At 46.1% G+C, this 17,360-nt stretch overlaps 1 protein-coding gene across 19 annotated transcripts in view; it reads left to right on the top strand.

Annotated features, from left to right (window-relative positions):
* Window positions 1-6,950: 6,950 nt before the first annotated feature.
* NOD1 (nucleotide binding oligomerization domain containing 1) overlaps window positions 6,951-17,360 on the top strand; it is a 64,601-nt gene continuing 54,191 nt past the window's right edge. For 12 of the 19 annotated variants that reach the window (XR_004628354.1, XR_004628353.1, XR_004628350.1 and 9 more), the window contains exon 1: window positions 6,953-7,748. The gene's annotated coding sequence lies outside the window, so the exon portion shown is untranslated. Of the gene's footprint in view, window positions 7,749-8,560; window positions 8,917-17,360 lie in introns of all 19 variants that reach the window. The other 7 variants (XR_004628358.1, XR_004628357.1, XR_004628355.1 and 4 more) reach the window with 4 other exon arrangements.

Below are 17,360 nucleotides of genomic sequence, written 5' to 3'. Positions count from 1 at the left end.
GCAGGGGGAGGGACAAAGGAAGAGGGAGAGAGAGAATCCTCAAGCAGACACCCTGCTAAGTGTGGAGCCTGATGCAGGGCTTGATCCCAGGACCCTGAGATCATGAGCTGAGCTGAATTGTGTTTTCATTTTCATTTGTCTCCATGATTTTTTAATTTTCCCTTTGATTTCCTGGGTGACCCATTCATTGTTCAGTAGCATTTTGTTTAGTCTCCATGTATTTGTCCTCTTTCCAGATTTTTTATTGTGATTAATTTCTAGGTAAATTTCTAGTTAAATGTGATTTCTATGCATGATATGATTTCTGTCTTTTTAAGTTTATTGAGATTTGTTTTGTGGCCTAAAAAGTGATCTGTTCTGAAGAATGTTCCATGTGCACTTGAAAAGAACGTGTATTCTGCTGTTTTCACATCCATTTGCATGATAAATGTTTCTCCATTCCTTCACTTTCAATCTCCATGTGTCTTTAGGTCTGAAGTGAGTCTCTTGTAGGCAGCATATAGATGGTCCTTGCTTTTTTATCCATTCCATCACCCTGTATCTTTTGATTGGAGCATTTAGTCCATTTACATTCAAAATAATTATTGATGGGTATGTACTTGTTGCCATTTTTTTATGTGTTTTATGGTTGCTTTCATCGTTCTTTTCTGTTCCTTTCTTCTCTTGCTCTATTCCCTTGTGGTTTGATGGCTTTCTTTAGTGATGTGCTTGGATTCCTTTCTCATTATTTTTTGTGTATCTTTTACAGGTTTTTGATTTGTGGTTACCATTACGATATATATACCATCTAATGTTAAATTGATGGTCACTTAAGTTTGAACCTGTTCTAAAAGCATTAAATTTTTACTTTCATCACCCACATTTTATGTATGTGATATCATACTTTATATCCATTTATTTTGTGAATCCCTTGACTAATTTTCATAGATATAATTGATTTTACTGCTTTTATCTTTTTACCTCTGTACTGGTTTTATAAGTGATTAATCTACTACTTTTATTATATTCATAGTTGCCTCTGAAATTTTTCCCTTTCATAATTTTCTTACTCCTGATTATCCTTTTCTTTCCACTCAAAGAATTCCATTTAGGGTCACCTGGCTGGTTGGTCAGTAGAGCATGCAACTCTTGATCTCAGGGTAGTGAGTTCAAGTCCCATGTTGGGTGTAGAGATTACTTTTTAAAAATTAAAAACAAATAATTCCATTTTATGTTTGTTGTAGGGCTAGGTTAGTGGTGATGAATTCCTTTAACTTTTGTTTGTTTGGGAAACTCTTTATCTCTCGTTCTATTCTGAATGATAGCCTTGCTGGGTAGAATATTCTTCACTGCAGGTTTCTTTTTCTTTCAGTGCTTTGAATGTATCATTCCACTCCCTTGTGGCCTACAGATTTCCTGCAGAAAAATCAGCTGATAGCCTTATGGTGTTTGCCTCGTATGTAACTTTTTTTTTTCCTTGCTGTTTATAAAAATTCTCTCTTAATCACTACTTTTTTTCCTTTTCATTATTATGTGTCTTGGTGTGGACCTCCGGGGGTTGGTTTTTTGGAGAAATTTTAGCTTTTATTTCTTCAAATAAATTTTCTGCCCCCTTTACTCTCTCTTCTCCTTCTGGGACCCCTACAATGTGAATGTTATTACACTTGATAATGGCCCTGAGTTCCCTTAACCTACTCTCATTTTTTATTATTCTTTTTTTCTTTTTGCTGGTCAGCTTGATTATTTTCCATTACTCTGTCCTCCAGGATGCTGATCCATTCTTCTGCCTCCTCTAATCTACTATTGATTCCCTCTAGTGTATTTTTTTTAGAGATTTTATTTATTTATTTGACACACAGAGAGAGAGTCAGTGAGAGAAGGAACACAAGCAGGGGGAGTGGGAGAGGAAGAGGCAGGCTCCCAGCGGAGGAGCCTGATGTGGGGCTCGATCCCAGCACACCAGGATCATGCCCTGAGCCGAAGGCAGACGCTTAATGACTGTGCCACCCAGGCGCCCCCCCTCTAGTGTATTTTTAATTTCAGGTAATTGAGTTCTTCATCTCCAGTTGGTTCTTTTTAATATTTTTTATCTCTTCATTGAGGGTCTCATTGAGATCCTCTACTTTGTTCTCAAGGCCAGTAAGTATCTTTATGAACATTACTTTGAATTCTTAATCAGGCATATTGCTTATCTCCATTTCATTTGCTCTTTTGCTGTGGTTTTGTCCTGTTCTTTCCTTTGGGACATATTCTTCTGTCTCTTCATTTATCTAACTCTGTGTTTGTTTCTACCTATTAGGAAAGTTAGTTACATCTCTTGACCTTGAAAGTAGTGACCTTATGAAGAAGGGTTCCTGTAGAGCCCTACAGCACAATGTCCCCTCTTTGCCAGAACCAGGGGATTCAGGGTGTCTCCTATGTGGATTTCACATGCTGAGCCTCATTTGCCTTCAGGGCAGTTGGCTGCAATGGCTCAGTGTGTTGTGGGCCAGGTTTGATATAAGCCTTGTATGCTGAAAACGATAAAACTCTGATGAAAGAACAAAGATCTAAATAAATAGACATACCATGTTTACGGGTTGTAAGGCTCGATATGATTAAGATGTCAATTCTCCCTGGTACAGGTTTAAAACAATTCCTATAAAAATCTTAGCAAGGGGCGCCTGGGTGGCTCAGTTGGTTAAGCGTCTGCCTTCGGCTCAGGTCATGATCCCAGGGTCCTGGGATTGAGGCCCCGCCTGCTTGTGCTCTTTCTCTCTCTCTGTCAGATAAATAAATAAGTAAATAAATAAAATCTTTAAAAAAATCCCAGCAAGATTATTTTTCCAAAAATTATGTTGAAAGTCAAAGAAACTAGAATAGTTAAAGCAATTTTTTAAACAATTTTTTAAAGATTTTTATTTATTAATTTATTTGGAGGTGGGGGAGGAGCAGAGGAAAAGGGACAAGCAGACTCCATGCTGAGCACAGAGCCTGATGTGGGGCTTGATCTCACAACCCTGAGATCATGACCTGAGCTGAAATCAAGAGTCAGACACTCAACCGACTCAGCCACCCAGGTGCCCTAGGTAAAGCAACTTTAAAAAGGAAGAATAAGATGGGAAGAATCTTCCCAATTTCAAGACTGTATGGTATTGACAAAGGTATAAACATAGATCAGTGGAACAGAACAGAGAACCCAGAAATAGACCCACTCAAAGGTGCAAAGGTAATTTAATGGAGGACTGGGGGGACCATAACCTTTAACAAATGGTGCTGGAGCAGCAACTGGACATCCATAGGCCAACAACAGTGGAGGAAGGAAGGAAGGAAGGAAGGAAGGAAGCAAGGAAGGAAGGAAGGAAAAGAAAAAGAAAAAATTAACCTTAACTCAAGTCTCCTACAAAATTTTACTTGAAATGGATCATGGGCTTAAATGTCTGACATAAAACTATAAAACTTTTAGGGAGAAAAAGGAGAAAAATCTTTGAAATCTAGGGCTTGTGAAAGAGTTCTTAGACTTCATACAAAAAGCATGATTCATACAAGGAAAAATTGATAAACTGGACTTCATCAAAACTAAATCCTTTGTGAAGCATCCTATTAAGAGAATGAAAAAACAAGCTAGGTGTGGAAGAAAATATTTGCAAACCACATATCTGACAAAAGGCTGGTATCTAGAATATATAAAGGACTCTCAAAACTCAATAGTAAAAAGGAAACAATCCACTTAGAAGATGAACAAGAGATGCGAAGAGACATTTCATCCAAGAGGAGAGAACAGATGACAAAGAAGGCACATGAAAAGATGTCCAGCATCATTAGCAAATTAAAACCACAATGATGTATCTCTATCACTACACGCCTATCAGTGTGGCTACAATAAAACATTGTGACAGCATCAAATGCTGATAAGGATTCTCTGAAACTGGATCACTCACACATTGCTGCCGGGAATTTAAAGTGACACATCCGCTCTGGAAAACAATCTGGCAGTTTCTTAAGAAGCTGAGCATGTGGGGGCACCTGGGTGGCTCAAGTCAGTTGAGCATTGAACTCTTGGTTTCGGGTTAGGTCATGAGCTCATGGGTCATGAGATGGAGCCCTGCATCCAGCTCTGTGCTCAGCAGGGAGTCTGCTTGAAGATTCTCTTCCTCTGCCCCTCCCCTTACTCTCTCTCCATCTCTCTCAAATAAATAAATCTTAAAGGAAAGAAAAGAAACTAAACATATGGGGCACCTGGGTGGCTCAGTCAGTTAAGTGTCTGGCTTTGATTTTATTCATTTATTTGAAAGCGAGAGACTGAGAGAGAGAGAGAACAGGAGCAGGGGGAAGAGGAGAAGCAGACTCCCCGGCTGAGCAGGGAGCCTGACACGGGAATCGATTCCAGGACCCTGGGATCATGACCATGAGCTAAGGCAGTCACTTAACCAACTAAGCCACCCAGGCGCCCCTCAACTTTTGATTTTGGCTCAGGTCATGATCTCAGGGTTGGGAGATAGAACTCTGTGGGGCTCTGCACTGGGCGTGGAATCTGCTTAAGATTCTCTCTCCCGGGGCGCCTGGGTGGCACAGTGGTTAAGCGTCTGCCTTCGGCTCGGGGCGTGATCCCGGCGTTATGGGATCGAGCCCCACATCAGGCTCCTCTGCTATGAGCCTCCTTCTTCCTCTCCCTCTCCCCCTGCTTGTGTTCCCTCTCTCACTGGCTGTCTCTATCTCTGTCAAATAAACAAATAAAATCTTAAAAATAAATAAATAAATAAATAAATAAAAATAAAAAAAGATTCTCTCTCCCCCTCTCCCTCTACTCTGCCCGCACCTCTCTCCCCCTCTTAAAAAAGAAGGAGCAGCAGCAGCAGCTAAACATGTAACTACAATATGACCCAGCAATTGTGCTCCTGGACATTTATTATGTTCGCATATAAACCTGTATGTGATTGTCTACAGCAGCTTTATTCGTAATAGCCCCAAACTGGAAAAACCCAGATGTCCTTCAACAGTGAACAGTTAAACAAACTGTGGTAATCTATGTGGTAAGGCAATGGAGTACTACCCAACAATAAAAAGGAAAGGACTATTGATACATGCAATGACCTTGAATATTCAGGGAATTATGCTGAGTAAACAAAACCCATCCCCAAATGTTACATACTCTTTGCTCCTATTTATACAACGTTCTTGAAATGACAAATTATAGAAATGGGATACAGATTCATGGTTGCCAGTAACTAAAAGGGAACCGATGTGGCATAAAAGGGCGACGTGAGGGATCTTTGTAATGATGGAAATGTTCTGTATCTTGACTGTATCAGTGCCAACACCCTAGTTGTGATCTTACACTGTGGTTCTGGAATATATTAACACTGGGAGAAATTGGGTTAAGGGTGAATGGGTCTCTCTGCATTATTTCCTCCAGCTGCATATGAATTTGTAATTATCTCAAAGAGTTTGATGAAAAACAAAAAATAACTATGTATTTTTTAAAGTGATGGAATTAGCAAAGAGCAGGAAACTTAAAAATGACCAAGAAAACTAGAAACAGAACCAAAATGCGTAGAAAGTAAATATATTGTTAAAATTAAGAACTTAAATGGGTGGTGTATTGTTTCCTAGTGCTGCTGTAACAAGTTACCACAAATTTAGTGCCTTAAAACAACGCAAATTTATTTTCTGACGTTTTTGAAGGTCAGAAGTCTGAAATTGGGGGCGCCTGGGTGGCACAGCGGTTAAGCGCCTGCCTTCGGCTCAGGGCGTGATCCCGGCGTTATAGGATCGAGCCCCACATCAGGCTCCTCCGCTATGAGCCTGCTTCTTCCTCTCCCACTCCCCCTGCCTGTGTTCCCTCTCTCGCTGGCTGTCTCTATCTCTGTCGAATAAATAAATAAAATCTTAAAAAAAAAAAAAAAAAAAAATTAAAAAAAAAAAAAAAAAAAAAAAAAAAAAGAAGTCTGAAATTGGTCTCACTGTGCTGAAATCAAAATGTCAGCAAGACTGTTCCTTTGGAGGCTCTATGGAAGAATCCATTTTGTTGCCTTTTCATCTTCTAGAAACCCCCTTAGTCCTTGGCTCAGAACGCTGTTCCTCCATCTTCAAAGCCAGCAACATCAGGCCAAATTCTTCTCTGCTTACCATCTCTTTGATTCTCCTTTTTCTGCCTCCCTCTTTCACTTATAAAGACCCCTATGACTACATTAGGCTCATCTGGTTAATCCACCATAATTTTCCCATTTTAAGGTTAGCTGATTAGCACCCTAAATTCCACCTGCCACCTTAATTTTGCTTTGCCATATTCAGTTTCCAGGTATAGGCCATGGGCATCATGGTGGGAAGGGTATTTATTACTCTGCCTACCACAGATGGGTTAAAGAGCAGATTCAAATCTTTGCAAAATAATTGATGAATGAAAAAACAGAAATGAAGAGGTTACTCAGAATGCAGCCAGAGAAACAGGATATGGAAAAGAGAGTTTAAAAGCCATGGAAGATAGAAATCAGAATCCTAGAAGGAAAGATAATTTTTCTAATTTTTCTACCAGAGGTTAAAATAAGGTTAAACTGAAAGAATCAATACCTTTATTGTCTTCGTTTTGGTGTTTACAAGTTGCACTTTCTATCCCTTCAGTTTTACATTTGCAAAGTTTTACTTTTGAGTTATGAACACACTTTTCTCAGAAGATAGCCTTTGGTAGGAACTTAGGAGCATTTGTGGTCACGTGACTGAATGTATTTTAGTGTGAATGACAATTTATAGAATCGGTATGCCTTATGTAGACCTTCCCCATTTAAAACTTTAAAAATTGGGTCGCCTGAGTGGCTCAGTCAGCTGGGCGTTTGCCTCAGGCTCAGGTCATGATCTCAGGGTCCTGGCATCAAGTACCATATAGGACTCCCTGCTCAGCGGGGAGCCTGCTTCTCCCTCTCCCTCTGCTTCTCCCCCAGCTGTGCGCGCTTTCTCTCTCACACAAATACAATCTTTAAAAATATAAATACAAATAGTTTAAACATATTTTATTGGGGAAAGTTATCAAATTTTATTTTATTGGTGAAATCACTGATTAATGTATACCATATAAAATGTACACTGCTAAGAACAAATTTAAGAACAGGAAGGCTTGGATTTTTAAAAGTATAAATCGAAATAAATGCTGTTGTGGAGTTTGAGTACTTTGAGCTACTTTTCATCCAGGTGCACGTGTGCCATTTTAACAAGTTTCACCTCCGCGCCCAGGCTTCGCCTCTGGTTGCAGGATGGGGGCGAGGGGGCGGGGACTTTTAAAGGAAAGTGCAACTGGCTTGGGCTCGTGGCTGCCATGGTCCAATTGGAGCTTTGAGTTCCCAGGCTTGTCACCAAGGAGCGAACTCTCCCGCCTGCTCTCTGGGCCCTGCGCGGTGGTCCGCGGCTCGCGCTCGGGCCCGGAGCGCCCCTTGGGCCTGCTGGCGGCCACTTTCCGCGCGCCGCGTCTCCCGACGTCCCGCGAGCCAGCGGCCAGAGCGCCGACCCCGCCTCGTGCCCCCGCGCTGGCACCGCCTCCGCCCCTCCGCGCTGCCAGCCAAGGCGAGCGGGCGCGGCCGCCAGTGCCCTCCCGGCCAGTTCCCGTTCCGGGCCGGGGCGCGGCTGCTCCAGCTCTGAGCCTCCCGCAGCTGCCAGTGCTGCGAGCTCCCCGGGCCTCGGCGCTCCCCGGGCCTCGGGGCTCCCAGGTCTCCGCGCTCCCCGGGTCTCCGCGCTCCCCGGGCCTCGGCGCTCTCGCTCTGGTTCTCAGCGGCTGCGAGGTCTGCAAACGTGGAGCCCAAGTAAGTTCTAGCGACGGGGGATGGTTGGCACGGTGAAGTTTCCTGGGGTCCTGGGCGCTGCTAGCGAGGAGGCGCAGAGAGGAGGGATCCTGTTTGTGGGTGGAATGCAAAACTCCCCTGGAAGAGCTCCGGGTGGAACAAGGAGGAGAACCGCAGACAGTTTGAGGAATGCAGGAAAAGTTCAAACGATGAACTTCAGCGTCTGCGGAATCATTGATCCCTTGTTTGGGGATTTCTAAATCCGGCTGCAATTTAGAATGCCCGGTCCGCACCCCAGACCAATTACGTCAAAATCCCTGGGGGTGGGACTAAGGCCTCTATAGCGTTTAAACTCCCCCAGGTGATTCCAGTGTGCAGCCGGGGTTGGGAACAACCAATGATCAAATAAAGGCTGGCTGCCTAGGAAGGTGGAAAACAGACAGGCAAGGACCTTGAGGGAGTCCAGCTGCAGACGGATCCCGCTGTACCCAGTGTCCTGCGTGGTCTTGGGGACCCGGCAGCGGGCTTCCCTCCGGCTTTCCGAGCTGCAAAAAGGGGAATGAGACTATGCTTGGCAGGGTAAATAGCATGTTCAAGGAACTTCCTATATTCACAGCCTTTTGCCCCATTGTGAGAAACAGAAGGACTGCGGGTCCTTCTCTTATGGTCCCTGATTGGTTCTGCATTCTGGAAGGTGACAGCATTGTGGCATTTGAAATGAAGTTGGGGGGAAAACCAGTAAACTCATGGCTTCAAAAAATTCTGGGTGATTTGCTTTAAGGGTAAGGCCAGGTGTGTTTGCCACAGGGTTGGGTTTGTCCCTCTTTCTAAAGGCCTCCATCTGCGTTATACGATATCCAGCGAAGGGTGACTCTACTGCGAATATCCGAGAGGAGTGGGTTTCACAGGATGGGCCCTTCCTCATCCCCGGGAAGACGCTGGGGAGAAGTAGCTATAATCCCAGAAGCAGGGCCATTGGACAAGACACAGACTTCTACCACATGTGCAGGGCAGATAAAAAAGGTGGATTTGAAACAAGCAAACGCCGGGAGGTGGAAGAAAGGACTTTGAAAGGTTTTAAGAAGAGTACCTTTAATTCTTGTGGCGTGGAGAAATAAATTCTGAGCTTTGGAGTCCATCCAACCTGGACTCGAAATCAGGTTCTGTCCCTTCTGATATGTGACCATAGGTAAGTTACCTGAAAACTGGGGATAAAAATAGTAACTCTGTCCTGGGACTAATATAGTTAAATGAGATAACGTGTAGCAAATGCCTGGCAGGGCAGGTGGCACGTGGCAGGTGCTCTGTGAGTGGTGGTTATTTGTGTCCGAAAGCTGTTTTCTTAGCATGGCCACGATGGGGTGGGGGAGTGTTTGTCCAGAAATTGTCTCCCTCAACACTCCATTCCCCAGCTCTTCTCCTGCCCTGCTAAGGGGAGGGTTCCTTCCCCCTTGGGCCTCTGGGTGCTTTGAGTTCTGGAATCTCAGGCCACCAGTTCCTCCCACCCCCTGCCCCCAGGGCTAATTGATGGCTCTGGAATACAGCTTTACTCCATGTGGTGGGAATGAACTTCTTGACAAAAGAAAGCAGTCCTTAATCTTGAGACTTCTCCATCATGCTGCCACGTAGATAAAAAATGTGCTCCCAGGGGCGCCTGGGTGGCACAGCGGTTAAGCGTCTGCCTTCAGCTCAGGGCGTGATCCTGGCATTATGGGATCGAGCCCCATATCAGGCTCCTCTGCTATGAGCCTGCTTCTTCCTCTCCCACTCCCCCTGCTTGTGTTCCCTCTCTCGCTGGCTGTCTCTATCTCTGTTGAATAAATAAATAAAATCTTTAAAAAAAAAAAAAAATGTGCTCCCAAGAAAGCTGGGCTGTCTGTAGGGTCTTGGAGTGGATGTGGCTCTCCTACTGGCAGTGTCCCCAGGGGACACCCGGGCTGCTCTTGTTTTGCCTCTGACTCTAGGGACAGTGAATCGTTCTTCAATGGCCAAGCACCGTCCGGAATTTGGGGAAGGGGGACCCAGATCCTACAACTGTCAGTGCCAACATCCCAGATGGACCTTTCACCCTGCTGTGTGTGTCGCTATCAGGATCACTGACAGTAACAGCAGCACTGTGTAGACCCTGATAATATGAACAATGATGTCATGTAAAAATTAAGATCAGGTGTTTTTACAGTGTATATGCAATGGTGATTTTTTTTTTTTTGCTTAAACAAGAATATTAAATTCTTGTCTCTTTTTATCTGAAAAGAGTTCAATATTTCTTCAAAATATAAGACCTAAGCCTAGGATTTGAGGTTTAAGTTACCAGTTTATTTTACGATTCTCTTTTTTGGGATGATTTTAGGCAAGATGAAATTAGAAAAGCTAAAATTTGTCCTTGTGCTGAATTTTTGTCATGCAGAACTGTAGATACTTTGCATGTTTCTAGAAGTCCTGTTTTCTTTCATGGTCTGGGCAAAGTCAATTGTGTCCTGCACAAAGGGCCTCCTTTCATCGGGACCTTAGGGATATGGGCTTCTTGATTTTTTCAGCCTGCCTTCTGGGGGAGGGGCCTGCCGCGATACTCAGGCAACCCTGTTTGGGTAGAGTCTCCCTGTCCCCTGCCAGGGGGAATGGGAATGGGTGTTATACGCAACTAATGAATCATGGAACTTTACATAAAAAACCAGGGATGGGGGCGCCTGGGTGGNCTGGGTGGCACAGCGGTTAAGCGTCTGCCTTCGGCTCAGGGCGTGATCCCGGCGTTCTGGGATCGAGCCCCACATCAGGCTCCTCCGCTATGAGCCTGCTTCTTCCTCTCCCACTCCCCCTGCTTGTGTTCCCTCTCTCGCTGGCTGTCTCTATCTCTGTCGAATAAATAAATTAATAAAAAAATCTTAAAAAAAAAAAACCAGGGATGTACTGTATGGTGACTAACATAATATAATAACAAAATATAATAAAAAAGAGTGCTAGGAAAAAAAAGGGGGGGGCTCCTTTCATCCACAAAGTCTGAACTTGTTTGGAGGAAAAGTCTTTGGTGCATCAAATGCTCATTGAGGACAAGGGTTTTTTTCCAAACTTGCCTCTTATAGTAAGAAGTGAGTAGTCACTGAAACTAAATTTCGATTAATTTATGGTTTTTCGAAGCAAGACTTCCTGGCTTGAATTCTTATTCTTGTGTTTTATCTAGAATGGCCACAGACCAAACTGTGTGTGAGTAGAGATTATGTTGCAGAGTTGGCCAAACCAGGCTCGTCACCACCCCTGCCTTTGCCCTCCCCCCGCCCGGCCTCTGATGCCAGCCGCGTCTGGGGGGCTGTCACCCTGAGGACGTCCTGGGCCTCTAGTGCCCTCACAAGGGACGTGCTGCTAAAGCCAGCAAGACAGTTTTGTGTTGCACTTCATTAAAATCCAAAGGGTAGTCTAGTAAAGTGCCGTTTTGGACTGCCTACGACCCCAAACCAAACCTTCTAGAAGGAGCTTGGTGGAAAGCTAGGCTTTTCTTTGGGGATATCCTTACTTCGTACAGTTCGTGACAGTGGGCTCTTTCATTGGGATGGAGTCACTCATGGACCCCATTTATCAAGGAAGTGTTTTATGCTTCATAGGAATTCGGGCACATCGATGGTTTCAAGTAGAGATGTAAGCTCTGTAGCAAATCCAGACAGGCAGGACTGAAACGGAAAAGACTGTGACTTTGGGGTCAGAACTGAGCTCAAGCCCCTGCTGTGTTCCTTAACTGTGTGACCTCAGCCAAGACACTCAACCTCTCCAACCCTGTGTCCTCCTTTGTCAGATAGCAATAAGCATTCCTTCTTTACAGAGTGGTTTTGAGTATTTGATGAGGTAGTTGATGCAAAGTGCTCAGCCCACCACCTGCTTTCAGGCAATGGTCATTATGACGACGGTGATGAAGATTGCTGGGGTTCGAGTGCTGGGGTTGCCCTGTCTGAGCTGTGTGGCTTTGGATAAGGTGCCTAACACTCGTGAGCCTCGGTGTTTGTATCTGTAAAATGGGGATAACTCTACCTGTGTGGAAGGAGTGCTTGGAGGCTTGATGAGATGACGACACCCCTGATCTGGGAGCCCCTGGGTGGGAGCAAACATGTAGATTTACTGTGTGCAACTCTGATCCAACAACCCTCCGGGCTAGTTATCATTTCCCCCATTTTTTTTTTTTCAGATTTTATTTATTTGACAGAGACAGCCAGCGAGAGAGGGAACACCAGCAGGGGGAGTGGGAGAGGAAGAAGCAGGCTTACAGCAGAGGAGCCTGATGTGGGGTTCGATCCTACAACGCCGGGATCACGCCCTGAGCCGAAGGCAGACGCTTAATGACTGAGCCACCCAGGCGCCCCTCATTTCCCTCATTTTACAGACGAGACAGCTACGGTTCAGTGAGATGGAATAACTAGCTCAGAGTCCACGGATAGTAAATGCCGCACCTGGGGTTTGAAGCAGAACCCTGTTACCGGGCCCCCGGCCCCCCGAAGCAGAACTCCACAAGCATCCCTCCCTCTGCTCACCTCCACGTCCCCATGCCCGCCTCCTTGTAACTGAGGAGCTCTATTTCTCACACAGGGCCCCAACTTCCAAAGAACCATCTGCTTATGAAGGGAAAGTGGGACTCCTTCCCCACCCCAGATTTGCAGCTTTTAAATCTCAGCTGGCGCTTCCGCTGGCCGAGCTAATACCCACTGGGTGTGGTGGGGCTGGGGGAGCCCTGCCATTCACCTGGACTACTGTTCTCAGAGTGGGTTATAGTGTTTGAGAAAAATGTCATCTCCGTGCACTGAGCTTGTTAGCTGGGCGTAATAAAACCTATCTTCCCCCAGACAGGGGTGTGGGGTACTTGGGGCGACAGAAACCAGGCCTGGAAGTTCCAGATGGGGGCTCAGGGGGACACAACAGTATTTAAAGAACATGTCCTCAAAAGTGCAGGGCCCGTTCCCACGTAGACTGCCTTTTCAGAAGTTTCTTACTCATCTTCCCTCTTCTGTACACCTCAGTAGCTTTTGCCTCTTTGGGGAATCTGGCAGTCTTCCAAGAGGCCTGAGCCAGTGGAGCCCCGGCCCAGATAATCAGATTCTCCACCCAGATAATTAGATTCTCCATCGAGTGAATTGTGGATGTTTACGCCTTTCAGAGAATGAGGTGGCAAGTGTTTTTTGGGCTTTCCCCTGGGTGTGAAGTACTTTACTGGCTCCCCAGCCTGGTGTTGAGGGCTGTTAGAAAGCTCTTTGTAGCTCCTGGTTCCTCTTGGCTCAATTCTTCAATTCTTCAGCACATTAATTCAACAAATATTATCAGAAGACCTTGCCAGTGCCAGGAGTCCATGAAAATATTTGGGCTACAGCAGTGAATGAAAGAGACCCAGCGCCTGGCGGAAGGGAGTTCACAGGCTAGCGAGGGAGGAAGGGGTGGGACACACCAGTACGCAGTTCTGAACTGGGCTAAGTGTTTAAGTGGAAACAACAGAATGTCCGGAGACAGAATATCAGAGCTAGACTGGGATTCAGGAAGTCTGGGATATGCCTTTTCTTTTATTTTTTTAATTTTTTTAATTTTTATTTATTCGACAGAGATAGAGACAGCCAGCGAGAGAGGGAACACAAGCAGGGGGAGTGGGAGAGGAAGAAGCAGGCTCACAGCAGAGGAGCCTGATGTGGGGCTCGATCCCATAACACTGGGATCACGCCTTGAGCCGAAGGCAGATGCTTAACCGCTGTGCCACCCAGGCGCCCCAAGGGATATGCCTTTTCAAGAACGAGTCTTTTTGACTAGGACTTGGGATGGAAAGGAGTCCAAGCATGCTGGACACAGGGAACAGCCTGTTTGAAGGCTCAGAGGTGGGAAAGCACTGGGTGTGTTGGGGAATGTGCAGAGAAAGCTAAAGAATGAACCAAACTCAGGCCAAGCAGAGCCTCCTGGGCTGGAACGGATTTGGAATTTTATTCTAAAAGGCAATGGGAGGCCTGGAGGAGCTCCTTCCTCCCCCACCTTTTCTGTTTGTAATCTACGAGAAAAAGATAATTAACGACCCCTATTTTTTAAGCTTTATAAACCTTGTCTTGATAGGTGAGGCAATTCTGGAGACAAATTATGGTTTTCAATTTCTAGGTGAGCCAACTGAGGCTCAGAATAAAGTAAAAGAGGGCAGAGCCAGGAATCGGGCACCGGCTCCGTGGTTCTCCGGGGTAGGTGTGTAAGTGCATGCGGGCCCCCTAGAAGCCCGCCTCCTTCAGCAGGAGCCTCGGTGGAAGGCGGTGGGGGTCCCAGTCCTTCCTGGCCCCTTGAAAACCGAAGAGCAGAGGAGGTTGGGAGTGTGGCTGTGAGAGCATCAGTGTCTGCAGGTGCCAAACGCGGGGGATCCCGTCCCCCGGCCAAGGGCAGGGGCATGGGACCGTCTTCCATGCTAGTCTGCTCTCTCTTGGACTTTCGCCCAAAAGCCCTCAAAGAGGTACTTTCTCTGCCCTGTTCATTAACTGGGGAAATTGCATACGCTTAAAAGGCACATGGTTTGGAAAAAAGGAAGTTCTTTATTTGGAGCTTTTAGGTCACAGAAAAAACCTGCAAACCAGAAGGGGCCAAGACCTCACATGGCATGCCAGCTTGCTCTGTGGGGGTCTGCACTGCCCCCTTTCTCCCTACTCCTATGACGTTGTCATGAGGTCCCAGGGTGAGAGGCTGTGGCAGGGCAGGTGTATTTCGGCTGGTGGGTGGGTGTGTTCCCTGAGATAGGACACACTGGGTGAGGACTCTGGAGGGCCCAGGCCCCGGGTGTTGCTGCCTCGTGGGGGGAACTTGACATCTTCTCAACCTCTCAGCACCCCACAGGGCCACACTACACACATCCCAGGTACCCTGCGGCCGGGCTCTGTGATAGATTTGTGTCCCAGGCGGTTGTGACTGTGGCTGCATGTTCAAGTGGGGTGAATGTAAGAGTCTCCAGCTAAGTGTCTTGGCCGGCAGTCACCAGTGTTTATTTACTCAGGGTCAAGTTGCAATTCAAGCCTCTGAGGTGACTAACATATTCTGTTCTTAAGGAGTGCCTTTCCTTTGAGAAGCCCCAGACACTTTGTGTGTTCGTTCTAAATGCCATCTCCAAATGTCCTGGGCCTTCTGGACCTGACACTTTCTCCCGCCTAAGTACTTTAACCCACTTACAGAGTTCCGGATCTGAGTCTTGGGTTCAAGGCTCTGTTGTCTTCTGTTGGCTTTCTTTATTGAGATATTTCTATTCACTGGCCCCTCGGAATGAATACCAAGCAGGGTGGTTTGGGAACTTTGTTTTTCAAAGCCTGGATAACACCAGGAAAATAACAATCAACAGTCTCACATCAGCCCCCTAAGGCATCGTGGGGGCATTGTCACAAAGCATAGGTGATTTTGTGCCGAGAGCGTGCATAGACAGTGCCCTGGAAGTGGAGAGCTGAGCTCTGGTTGAACTGAAGGCAGCAGCTAATATAAATGCCTCCGAGCAATAGCGAGTGCCTGCAAATCTGAATTTATCCACTAATACACTTAGCAGGTGACCTCCCCTAAGTGCGTGTGTTAACTCGGGAAATCCACGTATCCATTCAGCCATGTTAATGGAGCACCTGCCCTAAGCAGGGCATTGTGCCAGATTCATTCATTCAATTTTTTTTATCTAGCAGCCTCTATGTTCTAGAGAGAGGGTGACTCACCAGAGAGACACCGTCCCTCAGAGTCAAATGCTGTGCCTCGAGGATGAACCAGACTGAAGTCCTAGCCTAATCTCCCTTCTTGACTCTGATACGTGATTACAGGGTGACCAGTGCTATTCTAAACACTGTGTGTATATGCACTCCTTGAACCCTCACAGCAGTCTTAGGAGGCAGGTGCAATTCTTATCTGCATTTGACAGGTAAGAACACTGACGCGCAGAAGGGTGGTATGGTGTCGTTTGTCCAACTCACAGAGCTAGTGGTTGGCATCAGATAAGCTGGTTTTCGAGTCTTGGCCCTTCACTGCCATCATCAATCAATGTGAAGGGAGAAGTCAGGAAAGAAAAAGGTGAAGTACCTGTCCTCTGAGAGAAATGGGAATAAAGTACTGTGGGAGTTCCCAGCAGGCTGAGCCAGGCTGTGGGGAAGAAGAGGGCGAGGAGGCCCCACCCACCCTTCCCCATTCAGACAGGTGTCAGCCCCTGCTGGGGAGTGGGGGTGGGGCATGTGCTGCTGCTGCCCAGGCAGCTCTTCTAACCAGAAGCATCTGCCTCAGTGCCAGGATACCTGGGTCTGGTTCTGGTGGATCCACGCTGCCCTGGGCCTCAGTTTCCTCATCTCTAAAATGGGGGCATTGAACAACATTCTGTTCCACTCTGGAAGTCCATGGTTCCGGCAGAGAAGGAAGGAGCTGTCTCGGTATGCGTTCTCCACAGGGTTTCTTGACCAGAAGGTTTGACTCTGAGGGATGTGGAGTCAGACACTTGACTTCCCAGAAGGTCCTGGCGGCTGAAGGCATGGCTGCATTTCATCAGCGTCCATCCATCCTAAGTGCTTACGTCAGCTGGGGCGGCATTCCTTCCTTTGTAGGCAGGGTGGTGGCGTCTGTATCTGGAGTCCTGTGGAGCTTTCACAAGAAAGGAAGATAGAAACAGAAATAGATGGAAGGATAGGGGGAAGGGGAGAGAGAGGGAGAGGGAGGAAGAGACGGGAGATTATGAGAGAAGACTGACTGACTTCTGTATCTGCTTTGAAATTCTGAGGGATTAAGGGCTTTCAGATACTTAAAGTAAATGAGTGTTAATGGAGCTCAAAAGCTACAAATAATCATTGTAGCCTCAGCCATCTGCTGCATTTTCTCCAGAGGGAACTGTCAGCGGTTTTCTGGTATGACAGAGGCATGCAGGAGTGGGCTTGTTTTCCAGGATAAGAAATTAAAAACAAAGAAGAAAAATGAGAAGACAACAACAGAGAGAGAGAGAGAGAGAGAGAGAGCACGCGAGCGCGAGATGGAGATGTAGACCCATGAAAGAACGGCGGCTTGTATTTATCTCATGTCAGAAGCCTGGGAGCATAATGAACTTATGTTTTTGTGGATTATGCAGCAGGGAAAGTGGGAGCCAATTTGAGTTGACCCGTTGTGTGTATTCTCTGCTCGGTTCTACCAAGATGGTGTGGAAATAGGCTGGACATTCGTTTTCTGTGAGATCACTGTTGGGATGGGTTAGTCCACCTTGTTGGGTACCTTGAGTATCCCGGTGCTTCAAGTCAACACACACAGTATAATGATCTTCAGCAGTTTAAAACTGGTCTGAGGAGGCTATGGGTCATAGTCAAAATGAATCTTAAGAGAGGAGAGATTTCCTTGAGGAGAATCCAGCTATGGCCCTCAATGCTCATGGGTGTGTGGGTTCAAGTGTTGCTGGGGTTTACCCATTAGGTTGGCGGGATCTATTCTAATTGGTGTTTTACCATCCGAGTACTATCTCTGAAGTAGGTAGGGCATGGTGGCTTTATTGAACTCATCTTAAATCCACATTCAGTAAATAACTACCAGTTGCCTATTATCTGATACTAGTGATTGATTTCTGTCATCCAGGTCTGTGGCAGCGTGTTCTAGAAACCTATATTGTGCATGGCAGCCTGGGGCTTTGCCAGAGATGGTGTTTGCTGGTTA

Source organism: Ailuropoda melanoleuca, chromosome 1 (assembly GCF_002007445.2).
Source record: "Ailuropoda melanoleuca isolate Jingjing chromosome 1, ASM200744v2, whole genome shotgun sequence".
Taxonomy (NCBI): domain Eukaryota; kingdom Metazoa; phylum Chordata; class Mammalia; order Carnivora; family Ursidae; genus Ailuropoda; species Ailuropoda melanoleuca.
Note: the sequence above shows the minus strand (reverse complement) of the source record. Positions and strands in the feature narration are given on the sequence as shown.